The 14931-nt window shown below is 38.4% G+C and overlaps 1 pseudogene; it reads left to right on the top strand.

The window, feature by feature from the left end:
• The first annotated feature begins 12890 nt into the window (after positions 1–12890).
• Positions 12891–14268, top strand: LOC145492670 (uncharacterized; annotated as a pseudogene).
• The last annotated feature ends 663 nt before the right edge of the window (positions 14269–14931 follow it).

Genomic DNA, 14931 nt, shown 5'->3' with positions numbered 1-14931 from the left:
CTAGTGACGTCACTGGTTGTATTACTCTCATGCCGCGCTGAAAATTTAGAGTGATTATGGGAGAGGAGAATACTGTTCGACGCCCCCCAAAAAACATCTTAAGGACATCTCAGTGCTGTAAAGCAGATAATAACAGTACCCTTAGACAAGAAGAGGTGGAGAGTCGATCCTGGGGCTTTTCAGTCTATTTAATTGGATATTTGCGGGATATTTTATGTAACCAAGCAAACGAGTGGGAGTTCTTAGATCGCAAAATGATCGGGACTCTTGGTGAAATGGCCACCACTCAATTAAACAATGCTTACACTCATAAAGTAAAAAAGACATGAAAACAAGAGAAAGCGGCTTTTGAAATTATTATCCAGACTGCTGCTGCACGAATCGCAGCAACAACGCTTCGAGTTTCAAGTCGCTTCGCTTCAAGGAAACCGGACGCTTTGTGAGTTTCACCGCGGACGAGATTGTGCTACAGTGACCCTTAGTCCAGTTGCATCTGTTACATCCTACAAGTTATCAAATCAGCAACAATTTAAGAAACCCTCTTCTTTTATGTGAGGGAGCGAATTTAAACTATAAAGGTAAACTAAGCTGCCATGACGCTACAGGTATGTCTTCAGGAAACGAGAGAAAGCGTCGACGGCGAAGTGTCAACGGCGAAACGTGATATATGCAAATTAGTTCAAATTCTGTTTAATAAACCTTCGAAAGGAGTGTAAACTAGTGACGTTTTCACGAATTGCTTTGAATTTGGATACCATTAAATGAAGATCATAGACATAAGTATGTGCTAAAGAACTCAAAGTAATCCATCGACCGTGAAATATTGCAGTTGGGAGATACGTGTAAAAGAGAAGCGAAATTCGCGTTTTGTTTACACTGATACGTATGCGACAATAAAGCAAACCCTGCTGCGGATCACAATTTTCAAAGATACATTTTGTCCACCACAAGAACTCTCACTTATTAGTATCATAAAAAGATGCCCTCTGTGGAAAGAAGTACTCGACTCAAAGCTTGTGGACCGTTAATAACTTCGTGATTGTGCGGATGGCTGATGAGCTTACGGCTTTTACTGCTGTAAAGTTGCCGAGGATATATTCGAACCTTGTGTAATAGACCTTAGATAAACGTGAGAATCCAAATTTCAGAACCAGGCTGAAAACAGACGACGAAATATTGTGTTTAGGCTTTAGGACGTGATATAAAAGTTGCCACACTCGTCTTCGAAATCTCCAATCGAGTACTCAAGATGTTCGAAAAGTAACTGAGCTGTTCTAATCTGTAGCATTTATTTTGGTCAATCTACACTCTTTGGCGCCCTCCAACGTTCATATGTATTTCCTGTCAAGACTGGACAGAAATTACAAGGTAGAAAACTAGCAGGTATCGACAATATGAAAAATAGACTTGAATAAATCAAGTGAAAACAAGAGAGAATCTATAGCGCTTCTTGCGTGAATACAACCAGTGACGTCACAAGGTCCTTAAATTCGGTTCCAGAGCCCGGACACGGTTTTGCTCCAAAAAGTCGATTTCAGCAGCTAAAAAAAGCACTTTCTGTTAGGATTTGACAGAAATAAAGTTCACCATTATTTTAAGCACGTTTGAAACTACAAATTGGGCTAATAAAAGAGAGTACGAAAATTTCGTTTCAGTGGCACTTTAATCAGAAGAAACCAATTTAACTACATGTATGTGACAAAAACAACTTTATCTGATGAAACCAGCGCCAACAAAACGCCCGTCACTTCGAGACTACCTTCGTGACTTCAGAAGGTACCACTTTTCGCATGCTCTGGCAAGAAAGCGTAATCTTTCGCAAATCCACAGCTGGAGAAAGCAGTTACTTTTAAAAAAACTCTACACAAAGTCATTCTGTAAAAATAAGTACAAGCAACAAATCCATTTGAGTAAAACGATAAAAAATGTTCACCCTGCTCGACTGGCGAGTTAAATTGTTTACACGCCGGTTTAGCGACGTTTCGCGTCCCACACGATAATACAGGACTCGAATTCTGAGTTTGTCTGTCTCGACAAGGAAGGGATAGTTTATATCACTGAGTTTTGCTTTCAATGCTCACCGTGGAAATAATTTTTTAAATGTTTGTCCCATTGACGACTGATGAAATAGGCACTTTGTGATTCGTTTTTTTTAGAAATCGTGAGTGTAAGACTGATAATGGATTGGCATGGTTATGTGTTTATAACATTGGACTGAAAGCTATGCTGTTCGTTCGTTAAAAGTCCTTAGATGTAAACCATTAGACAACCGTTAAACGTCCTTAGATGTAGGCCGTTAGACAACCGTTAAACGGCTTCAGTCATCCGTTAGAACAAATTGTGCAACCGTTAGAACGTGTTCTTCATCCGTTAGGCATACTTAGTTAGCCGTTAGAACGTTAGGAGAGAGCGTTAGAACGCTTTGATCATATGTTAAGCACAATTAGATAACCGTTACAACGTTAGGACAAAACGTTAGAATGTTGTGAAGGCCGTTAACTATCCGTTAGGTATCCGTCCATTAGCGACCGTTTAACGGATAAGCGTTAAGGTTCGTTTTCCCGTTCACGGTCACATATTCTAAATCATTTTAGGTCATTTTAGATCATTTTTAGGTCACATCAGATCATTTTGGATCATTTTAGGTCATTTTAGGTCATTCCTTGTTTTATTAATTATGGTATAAACAGTCCCTTGCAGCTGACCAAGCTGAAGAAAAACAACAGCTAGAAGTCAAGGAGGCTACCAAGAGGCAAATGCAGTTATAATCTGCCCATGGAAGAAGAGTACCTCCTAACCCTGCAGATAAAGCTAATGCTTGTTTTGCATTGGTGCATCGTGTTACCTTGGGTATTCAAAGATGGGCTTTTAAAGCAACTGACGAAATGAGTGCAGTGTATGACTAGATCAGCTCTCTGAGAACCAAGCCAGAATCATTTGCTCTTTCAGGGTGCAGCATGTCAGAACTGCTGCCATCATTATCAGTTATGGTAGCAGAAAAATTCATTCTAGGTGTTCAAAATACAAAGGGTACCTCCCTTTCCAGATGGATTAAACTTTCTTGGATTTGAAAATAACGAAGATTTAAGCAACCCCAACAACATAACTGATTCCTGATTTTTGGTGTAGAATCTATTAGCAATCCAGCTGGGGAATTACCATTTTTGCATTCTGCTTCTCACTGTATCCACATAATAATAATGTAGAGAGTTGCACTGCTTGTGTCTTCGTGTGGAATTTTATGAAATGCAAATTTATTTTATCAATTCATACTGTTTGTTTTATTTAGAGCTAGAAGAGTGACTTGCTGGAAAGATTAATATAGATTTAGCTAAGCCTAAAAGTGGAGCTCTTGGGCCAGGTTCTTCAAAGCCTGATTAAGCTAACCCAGAATAAGCGAGAATTTTGATTTGAATTTTGCAACTTTGTGATGAGATTTTCTGTATATTGTTTGGCCTTCTGTTTTGAGTTTGAATAATCTCAAACTACACAAATCAAAAGAAGTGAAAAACATTTGTATAAAAGTAAAAATTTATACTTCACTTAACTTTTAATCCTGGGTTAGGGCTAACTGGCTTCTGAACAACCCAGCCCTGATTACAACAAATTAACTTGACAGGAAACCGCGATCCAATTGAAAACCAGCACTTGGTCACTGGTCAACTTCAAAAAAAAACATGTGAAGAAGCTAGTCATAAAAGGGGATAAGTGACGATTTTGGTTGCTTTTCTTTTTTTTTGCTCCAAATAAGCTGAATTTTGGCATGTGGTCTTCAATGTAATAGAAAAACGTGTCCCTATATTTTTGCCGCTGGTTTTTGCTTCGCTTTATAGAGACGCCGCTAGGAAAACCGAGTGGTTTTTTGCGTACGCAATATCCCGAAAACGAAGCAAAGTTTAGCAGAAAAACTACGGGACATTGCTAAACATACCTAAACAAAACTGCATGCGAAATTTGGAGCGTTTTCGACAAAGTTCACTTTTGATTAAAATACCTAACGCCCTTTTCCCGCCGAGGCTGCAAATAAACGAAGCCGGGTCTTTGTTATGATAAACAGAGCCGATCCTTTATTATAATAGCCAAGCCTTTGTTATAAGTCAAAGTCTCGCCTCGGTTTATCATAACAAAGGCTCGGCCTGCCGCGACCGCAAGGACTTTGATTTCACTTAGAAAGCAGCAAAATGTCAATTTCACGCAACGTATAAGCTCAAAAATGTTAATTTTAGATCAAAAAAGGTTTAAATGTTGATTTCACATTAACGCGTGACGGCAAGGAGGTTGATTTCACTTAGAAACCAGCAAAACGTCAATTTCACGCAATGCATAAGCTCAATAATGTTGATTTCAGGTCTAAATAGGTCAAAATGTTGATTTCACGTTAACGCGTGACAGCAAGGATGTTGGTTTCACTTAGAAACCAGCAAAATGTCAATTTCATGCAACGCATAAGCTCAATGATGTTGATTTCAGGTCTAAATAGGTTAAAATGTTGATTTCACGTTAACGCGTGACGGCAAGGATGTTGGTTTCACTTAGAAACCAGCAAAATGGCAATTTCACGCAGCGCATAAGCTCAATGATGTTGATTTCAGGTCTAAATAGGTCAAAATGTTGATTTCACGTTAACGCATGACTGCAAGGATGTTGGTTTCACTTAGAAAACAGCAAAATTGTAATTTCACGCAGCACATAAGCTCAATGATGTTGATTTCAGGTCTAAATAGGTTAAAATGTTGATTTGACGCTAACGCGTGATGGCAAGGATGTTGGTTTCACTAAGAAAACAGCAAAATGGTAGGAGCCCATGATGGGCTCCTGAAAATGGTAATTTCACGCAACGTGTAAGCTCAAAAATGTTGATTTCAGGTCAAAAAAGGTGTAAATAAAAATAAAACAAAACAAATAAACATTTCAATGAGCACTTTTCCAAATACGGCAACGCCTTAAATGGCTAAAATATCACGAGATAAAACATCGTTTTCGACAAACGTGATCGTAGCTTTGTCATGCACCGCCATAACTTCCAAGTTCAAAATGCGCTGGTACCTCTTATGCCTGATGAGGATAACAACTTTGGTGGCTGTTTAGTTTTGAATTTAAGAATTTGATGACTCCACGTGAAAACGCTCTATAAATAGGGCTGACAGATTAACAGATTAACCCTTCTGCCCAATGTACGGGTCTCCATACATCTGCATGTCCCCTGATCCCAGAAGCTCAAAACACTACAAATCACGCCGATTTGAAATAAAATCAACGTAAACTGGATCACAGATCTGTTACAATCGATCGCCACTTGCTGGCCATTATTATGTTTAAATCTAGTTACCAGTTTGAGAAACGCCCGCAGAACGTAATCGCAATGCATGCCGGGAAGGGTCTTTACACCTCGTGCACGGGAAAACATGGCGGTCAATACAAGACAAATTTTATAAGTCTAAAACCAGTTCTCGCTTTCCAAACTTTGACGCTAGCAACGCTTAGCAAATGGGCCACAACTCACCAGAGGGTATTTTGCTTGGGCAAGAACTGCTCTTGGACTTTGCTACCTGGCTCAACCTGACTTCGAACACCGATAACACGATTACGGTATATCAGCTGCCTTCGAAGTTTCAGAACACATTTTGATTCTTTAAAACGTACTGATGACTTACGGGTTTATCAAGGCTTTATGATGCCTCTCAACCACCAGGCAGGAATACAAGGTACTTTAAAACAATGCTTAAGATATTAGTTGACAGAGCTCTAATGCGCCACATCTCTTTTTTGTTTGATGGCATTTCATTTGACGCTCGATCGATTCACGTGTTGTGTTCACGTCACAATAGCCGATGTAAACAATCTGTTCCCAGATTTCCGCTCTATATGCTGTGGGATTTGGTTTTGACTTCATACACTATAAACAGTCTGCCTGTTTGCTGTTCAGCAAATAAACTCCTAAAGACATGGCTAGGAAAAGCCAAGTTTTTTGTCTACGTTTTAACTCGAAAACAAAGCAAAAACCAGCGACAAAAATACAGAACCACGTTTTTCTATTACATTGAAGACCACATGCAAAAATTCAGCTAATTTGGAGCAAAAAAAAGAAAAGCAACCAAAATCGTCACTTATCCCCTTTTATGACTAGCTTCTTCATGTGAACTTGATGAGATCTAAACTTGAACCCACGATATGGTCATCTGATACTGGTCAGTGGATACCTTGTTTTGACAGGTGTCAATTGACCATAACATGGATGTTCAATATCAAAGAAAGAAGATATAAACCAAGGCTGCATGTCTCTGTCAACCTGTCTGCTGGAGTGTGGCCGCCATCTTGCATGATTCTGTAGTCGTCACCATTGTCGTGCTGTGTACATACCCACTAGCAATATCGCTATTTTAATATCTGACTTTTGATGTACTATGCTGGAAAAATTTAAAATGTGTTAATTGTAAGAAGCCTAAAACCATAGCCATTCCACCAATGCTGGAAGTGTTGTTTCTAATCTGTAAAGATATTCAACCTTATGATCCATGGAACTTCTCTTTTATGCTCACTAATCCTACAGCCAAAACAACCCGGAAATCAGCCATGTTACAGATGACAGAATTCCTAGTCTAGCCAGCAATAGTGGTTCTGAGGACAGCAGCCCTAGTCTAGCCAAAAATAATGCTCGTCAGGACAACAATCCAAGAAGGTTGGTCCTCACTTTGACTTTGCCACAGAAAAGACATAAGCATATCATTAAGTCATTATTTAACTTCCGTCATCCTCCAGAATAGATGGACTTTTTGCATGAGCAACAGTAGTGACATAAATAGTTCATAAAACTCCTGGATGCAGGTATTTCTGAGGTTTGTAACCGGCTCAGATCTCATAGTTCTGTGAACAATTTCTGAGTCACTAAACTCAGTGGAAGGTATAGAGAGAACCCTCATCACACATGTGTGGACCAAAGCTGAACTTGCTTTATACCTTCCATTCTTACAACGAGCTGGCTGACGAATTCACAAATATCCTGAGAGAAAAAGCATTGTGAACTTTCAATATTGTTTATAATAAGAGACAATAGAGTGGATTAAGGTAAAATACACTGGTGAGATCTGTCAGACATTATATTTACACTAGTGCAGTATAAGTACTGAAAGAGGTCAAAGAGGCTCATGTTTGAAGTTTGCGTTCATTTTTTTAATTAGTTTGTCATCTATGAACATCCTTGTTAATTGAAGTGATTTAAAATACACATCCTGTCATGAAATAGGGCTGACTACATAATACCAGGAGCCATAATTGGGGAAGGAGACCGTAAGTCTTGGGATCTGCACACACATATATGGGACAATTTTTCTATTTTCAGAACAAATTGCACCACCTTGACGACATATATCCTGCAGATCCACATGTATTTTGTGGGTTTCAAGTGGATGTTGTCATGTTGTGTGATCAAATGGTGATAGCTGCAAGATTCCCTTGAGGATTTTCACAGTGATGGCAGAGAATAAGATCCAGGGCTCTTCTATGTATTTTTATGCTCTGAGCTAATGGAAAAGGTGAGTTTTCCAGGGTCGAAAACAAGACTTCAATTTCACACTGTGAATGAATAATATCTGCTCCCGCTAGTTGTCTATGTAAGCTTTTGCGTTTGTTCTGTAAAGAAAACGTTATGTGAGAAAAATTTATACTCTGGTATCGCATTAATTTGTGAGTTTCTCAAACAATGCTTACTCACAACCAAAACCTGTTTTTGATAGTTTCTTACCATTTCTGCTTGTTTGGTGAGTTTGCAAAAGTTTTTGAAAGGAAAGTCTGACGCGTACAAGTAGTTCATTTGCATACTACAGCGAGGGCACTTTCAAGTCTGAGTTGGTGTTTTCAATATTTCTCAACAAATCTTGATTTTTTTCATTGTCTTCTGTGCTGAGATGCTGAAAAAATTTTCACCAATACCACAAGGCTACTAACATCATGTGTGTTTCTTCAACAAAGTGAAATTTTACACTGCAAAAACAAAATAGACAAGGAGTTTTGATAACTCAACCAACAAAATTGAAATCGTTATTTGAGTTGATTAAAGAAAGGTTAAGTGTCATTGAAACTTTACTGATTACTTCTGCTGTCTTCACATATTTTTAATTAAGCTTTGAATATGTTCTCAAGCATTTATCAACCTTAAACATATTTAAAAACTAGAGTCGTGATAGCCTCTAGTGAAATCCTTGAAAGCGTGTGGCAAGAGGGAAACTTTGAAGTCCTGAAACGCTGCTGTATCCAAATATATCCAACTACTTTTTTGCTGTCATGGAAAAGCTGTTCATCTTCAACATATGTGAAACTTAGATTGGAGTAATGTGGAGCTCTTGTAAAAGAAGCAGTGGAACACAACTTGGTCAGTGATATAAAGTGGGACATAAATCATTAAGATTTTTGTTTGAATTTTTTTGCAAAAGGCACTATCCATTCTTTTAAGCTCTTTGTTTATCTGTGCAGTGGTTTCAAATGGCTCTTGAAGGGTTAAGTTCTGTGATAACATTGACCTCATTTGGAATTATTTATGCAACAAACTCACTTCTACAAAATATCACTGAGACAGTTCCCTTTGTTGACTCACCTTTGATATTTTTTAATTATAAACCCCTGAAGACCAGGACAAATTACGTGCACCAATTTTTCAAAATCAGGGTACTTTTCCATGCGCTTTATCTCCGAAACAAACTCTGTGACCCCCAATTTTATTTGCATTTCTGACAAAAGTAACTCATTATCTGACTGCAGTAAATTAAAAATTAATCAAAGGCTCCTTCAAGCCACCTCATGGTGTGTGGTAATTATTCTATGAAGTACTGTCCTTTGCCTCTTTTGGAACTAAGAAGTGTTGCATTTGTATGGTGTTAAGTTGAAAAGTGCATCATGTTAACAAGCAGCCATTAGTTGAGCATGTTTATAGAAATAAGGTCTTCATCTAATGTATCTAACATTTTGACAGGAAACACTGGTAATCCTTTTAGTGTCTTTTTCTCTGTCTGGATTATGAACATCAGCAGTGCAAATATTGCTTTGACAATTTGTGAAGATTTCATTAGTTGGCACATCAGCACTGGATGTGTTAGGGTTTTGAACAAACTCACCCCACTCTTCATGGGTTGCAAAGTTATGCCATCTACCCAGGCATTTTGCACTTTTATGCCTTCAGTTTTGGATAATTCACTAGTGTCTACAAGATATTTGGCTGCATCTAATACTTTCCTAGGTCTGACAATCTGAAACTGATAGTGATGCTTGTAACCAAGTTGCCTTTTAAGTTTTATTGGAATGGTCTGTGATTTGCCTCTTGGCCTTGGGAGACAATGAACAGTCGAATTTACATCACTTGGCACATTAACAATGTTTCCATGAATAGACAATTGACCACCCCTAGATAGTGTAGTTCACGGATTTGCATAAAAGGTATACGAGGTGATATTAGTTGCTCTTCTAGTGATGTGAAATTCAATACATTAGGCTTATAAGGAAAACCCATCTTACTGGCTTTAGAACAGATGGGTAACCTGCCTTGTTTTAGACCTTTTTTATTGCAAGTTAGACAATTGCTTTTTCAGACTTTTTTTAGACGTTTTTTTTATTGCAAGTCATGCAGATCCATTCAGTGTCATTGACACTTTTAAAACCAGTAAGACAGGACTCAGCAATCTCTAGTGAACATGCCCTATATTTGTTTGGATCACATTTCACTACAGAGCACTTGAACCACAATTCGTAGCAACAAGTGCATACATATTCTGGGCCACATGCAATGTTTCTGTGAAACAAATTTATCATAGAAATTGCATTGTACTTGTTTTCTTGTGACTGCAACTCATGACTGCTACATGTTAGTAGCAATACACTTGCCACAACCTCAGCCTTTTGTCTTTTTCTTACCAACTGTTTGGTTATTTGTCTTATGTGCTGCTGGTTGTCTGATTTTCGTTTTCTGAAGGAGCGCTGCTCAATATATCTAACATGTTCTGGGTTCAATTTTGTTCTTTTAGCAGCCTGGTGTTTCTTGTTCCTAGATGTTTTGCTATTAATGTTGCAGCCTTGTACTTGTTATTGATTCTCATTTGTTCTAAAGTTATCATCGGCTCTTCTGTCTTTCATGTATTCTCTCATGTATTTTCTTCTGTAAGCTTTACGTTTTTCACTCTTATCAACTGGTTTCTTTTCATTTGCATTTTTTGTTTGTTTGCTGTTGTCTCTTATCTCCATTGTTCTTTTTTTTTTACTATGGAAACATAATGAAATTCATCTAGGTGTCCAATGTAAATGCTTAGGGCATTTGTAACATTCACTGGTTCAACAACAGTAACTGGAGAAAAAGTTGGATTTGATTCAGCAATATGAATTGATAAATTAAGACAATTGGCAACAGCTTGAATTATGATAGCATCAGCCCATGTTCCTTGACTTGACATTTTTTCCAAATAACCTTGCCAAGAATGCTCAGTTTTACTCTATAAAATTGTTCAGGGTGATTCACTAAATACTGAATGTCAACACTGTGCACATAGAAATGACTATAAGGATTTCCATAGAGTTGATGTGATACAGCCCTAAAAAAGCAATCACCACCTCCTTCAACATCAAGTGCAGTTCTGCCTGAGACAATCTGAATTCTAATAAACAGACAGAATTTGTGGGTGATACAAAAGGTACTGATTTAAAATACTCACTTGCAGGACCAGGATTTGACTCAATATCTCCACTCAATGATATGATTCTGCTCAAAAAATGATACGTTTTCATTTGGAGCTGCCTTAATTTTCTGAAAATGTTACCTTCAGCTGTCACACAAACAAAGGCAAGTTTTTATGCTTTGGAGTCATTGTTTGCAAAATACACAAACTTAAACTTTGTCTAATGAAATAGTTCTTTGAGAAAATCATGCATTTTAAACTTCTATATCACTCTAAGGAATGACAATGATGGTATCCAGACAACATAGCCTTCAGCTTGGAGGATGTCGCGACATTAATTTCTAATGTATAATTTCACCGACATTTTTTTTTTGCCATTAGAAAGTCTGGTAACCATTTTGTAAGAAATTCTGGAGGGCTCTCTTTCACGTGTCATTCTAAACTGAGGATGGGAGACAATGGTAGCCCTAGAATTCCATACATTCACATTTTTATCTGCATTTCTGTACTGACAATTACTTGACAACTGAACTGGTATTTTATTTTGATTTTCAAACTGCTCGGGTATTGTAGGATTACCTTCGATAATCAATTGCTCCTGACCTTGGTGTATTTCAGGTGGTATTCAGCAGGTAACAGATCATCTGTTTGACATTTGTTTGTTGTTTGATATTTTGTATTTGTTATGATATTTGTTATTTGGTGTATATTGTATTTAGCATTTCTTTGGCAGTTGTGTTCAATCTCTATAGCTTGTCACAGTTGTGGCATTTAAGTCCCAGCGAGAGGGGAACTTGACGAAAGCTTCATCAATCTCCTTTGTCATGTGACATTTTCCGAACAGCTTCCTAGCAAATTGCGAAATATTAAAAGCGCATTTAATGTTAAATCATACATCCTGTGAGTATGTTTAGAAAATTCAAAATGTAATACAGAGGAAGGAGGGCAGCTTACCTTTTTTCCCAGACCATAGAGCACTCATTCCGAATAGTTCGTTTTGTGCATTCTATTCGTCATCGTCCAAATGTATCTTGGAGACATCGTAACTTTTAAGACTCTAAAACCCATTTCTTTCCACTCAAGCTCACTTGAGCACATTTCCTGTTCGTTTGTGAGGTCTTCAAAAGTGTACTTTGATCAGAGATGGAGCATAAGGAAGGAAAACTCGCCTTGTCGATTTTTGCCTCAGGCTCGACACAACAGATGCCATTTTGTAAACATGTACTGCCACCTTTGTCCCACCCCCTCCCCCCACATATATGAACATAAAACAATGAGACGACTTTGTGGACAAAATCAAACCTAGTATGGGGGACAGGGGGAAATGTGTTTAATTCATGTTTAATGCAGATTTAATGCATAAATTAATTGTTTACCAGGAATGGAGTGACCAATCCAACCATCACTATACCTCATGGTATGAAGTACATACCATGAGGTAAAAATTAAAAAAAATTGTATCGACTTGAAGATTTTTGCATGAATGTCCTTAAAATTTTTGTGAGACTTTCACTTTAAAATCAAGTATTCTTTCCTTGTAAACTAGCTGTTAACAAATGCTTATTGTCTTCCAAACTGAAGCACACACGCCATCTAGAAGACCTCTGGAATGCTTGGGCAGCTGAAGTCTGTGCTTCTAGTGAAGCAATTAAAGGTAATGAATACGATTCAGCTAGTATAGCAAAACAGGAGTTCAGTGGACAGTGACGAATGTCCCTTTAGCACTGGCTGGGAATGCAACAGTGAAGATAAGGATGGTGTACATGGTGCAAAGGTAAACAATTCAAAGAAGCAAGTTCAGAGCTTCGCACAGCTGCCTATTAAAAGGCTGTAGATAAAAAGTGATCCACCTCCCAGCCGCTTAAGAGATGTCCACAAATGGACTAAGGAAAAGGCAAAGAAGGCTACCTCCAGATTTGGACTAAGGAAAAGCTTCCTTCCCAAAGTCAGTCAACAGAAAGTAGAGCAATCGCCTGGAAAAACTGTACAGGAGAAAAAAGAAGAGATTATCACTGACATTGGAGGTGTCCTGTAAATGGATGCAATTCAGTTGTTAAGCACCTGTTAGCTCATATTCAGCATCTTCAAAAAGAGATAAAAAGGGCCTCTCCTGTTTACAAACAGCTATTAAGAGAAGCCCACTCCCTCAAGCCCTGGCAATCATCGTACACTGCACAAGACAACCCCAGTGTTAAAGGTGAAAGCTCATTCAGCAACTTAACAAACGAGGGGAGTATGGAGGATGGCTCTGTTCAAGATCTACCACATCTAGGCCCATACGAAGATGAAGATGATGAATACCATGAAGTTCAAAATGAAGAAACTGAAAAATTATCAGAAGACAAGGAAAAATTAGAGATTTTAAAGTCATTTTGCCCGTGGCTGCAAACAGCAGATGGTGGAAAGAGGGATTAAACCATGGCAAAACAGCTCTACTCGCAGTTGTGCAAGATCCTTTCCATAATTGACTCAGATGGACATTTGTCATCTTTGTTCAACAAATCCCTGATTCGAGACAAATTTCTGAGAGATCACACTGGGAAAAAGTACAAGCCAGACACAGTATAAGCTTACTTGTTAAGTCTAAGGAGCTTTTGCTCTTTCGTTCTTACACAAAACCCAGAATGCATTGAAGTTGATCCAGTCATTGTGCAGAAAGTTGCAGAGAAAGCACGTCCATGGTCATTGTCGTACCGAAAGGACAGTAACCACTGTCACTTAGAAAAGCAGAATGAAGATCTTGAGAAGTTAGTTATGCAATCAATGAAGTCCTCGTTTGAAAATAGTAAATCAACTTGGGAAGCAGTTGCTTGCAATGGCCAACTTGGTGGAGCACACCTGTTAGAAATGAATCAGTCGATTTACACACTTCAAAGAGATTATATTTTAACACAAATTACAATTATTGTAAATGCCCAGATTATCTAGCTGATCTTATGGGTCACAAGAGAACCACGGCAGAAAGGTTCTATTCGTCTATGTCAAAAGGAAGAGGCACGCAAATGACCTGGCCTCCATAATGAGAATATGGAAGAAAGTGCCTATGCCAGAACATCAGCAATAACCAATGACAAGGACTCGCTTCCTGAAAGCTCAAGAAAGCAGCTTCTGTCATGGAAAGAAGAGGAGGTGGCTGCTCCCAAGGAGCTCTTTGTTGATGCCATAAAAAAGTCAATTAAAGAGAGTGTTTGACAAGGTTAGGAGTGAATGGCTGTTCAAAGATCCCAAGTATGACAAGGCGAAGACACGAGCAGCAATCCTTCATGTAAGCCCCCTGAACAGACAAAAAATCTTAGTGATAAAATGAGCTGCTTTTTGAAAGATCAGCTAACAAAAGTACCGGCAGCTCATCAGATGTTGTTCTGCCATCAAATCCCAGCTACTTAAGCAGAACAGAAACATTTTCAGTGATGAAGAAAGGAAATTCCTTTTCCGAGTGTGTGGTGTTATGGTAAAGGGAGGAAACATATCAAAGCCACACATCAAGAACCTTCTTGAAAAAAAAGAGGGGAAGGACCTTCTTTACAAATTTACCATCAAGCAACTTGTTAATCGACTGAAATATGAAAGACAGCTAAACACTTGCCAGTCAGTCATGATCCTAAGGAACTAGTATGCCACTAACAATTTTATTCTCTTCGCCTTTTACGAAAGACTTCCAAAGTACGTTTTTTACTCGGGCTTCTGTAGGAAAGCCCAAGTCTCAAAATGCTAGCATTTTGGTTACCAAAAGGGGGGTCATGGTCCCAGGTGTTCCATGCATAGACCATGGAAACTGGGAACGAGAAACGCGACATTGCTCGCTCTTCGTGACAGAATGCAGTGTTTTGTGAAGAAAGTTTTGGCAAGAATCGTGCCTTATACGTTCATCTCACATACAAAGATGTCGATCATTTTCAGAAAGGGTCGGTCCACAAATTATACTGCTTGAAACCCAGCCAGGTAAGCAAAGTTCAAGCTCGAAACGTTCTCAAGAGATAACAATTAACTGAGCCAATTGCGGTATGAGTTCAATCGACAAAAACACTGGCAAAAAATAGGCAGTCAATGACGGTATGTGGCTACTGCTGTTATTATTTAGAACATTGCAGTAAAAAATATCCTATTGCAATAAAACGAGCTAAATACAAAACGTTTTTGGACTCGTAGCTCATTAAAAACATGTGACTTGTTTCTTGCACCGCGTAAAATATGTCAATCTCCAATGTTGTAAAAAAGACTTTCGGTAACTTGAGTTAAATATCTTCCCTCCAAGTTAGTTGGCTTTCAAGTAGGG

Source organism: Orbicella franksi, chromosome 7 (assembly GCF_964199315.1).
Source record: "Orbicella franksi chromosome 7, jaOrbFran1.1, whole genome shotgun sequence".
Taxonomy (NCBI): Eukaryota; Metazoa; Cnidaria; class Anthozoa; order Scleractinia; family Merulinidae; genus Orbicella; species Orbicella franksi.
The sequence above is the reverse complement of the archived record's forward strand: the minus strand, read 5'-3'. Positions and strand labels throughout refer to the sequence as shown.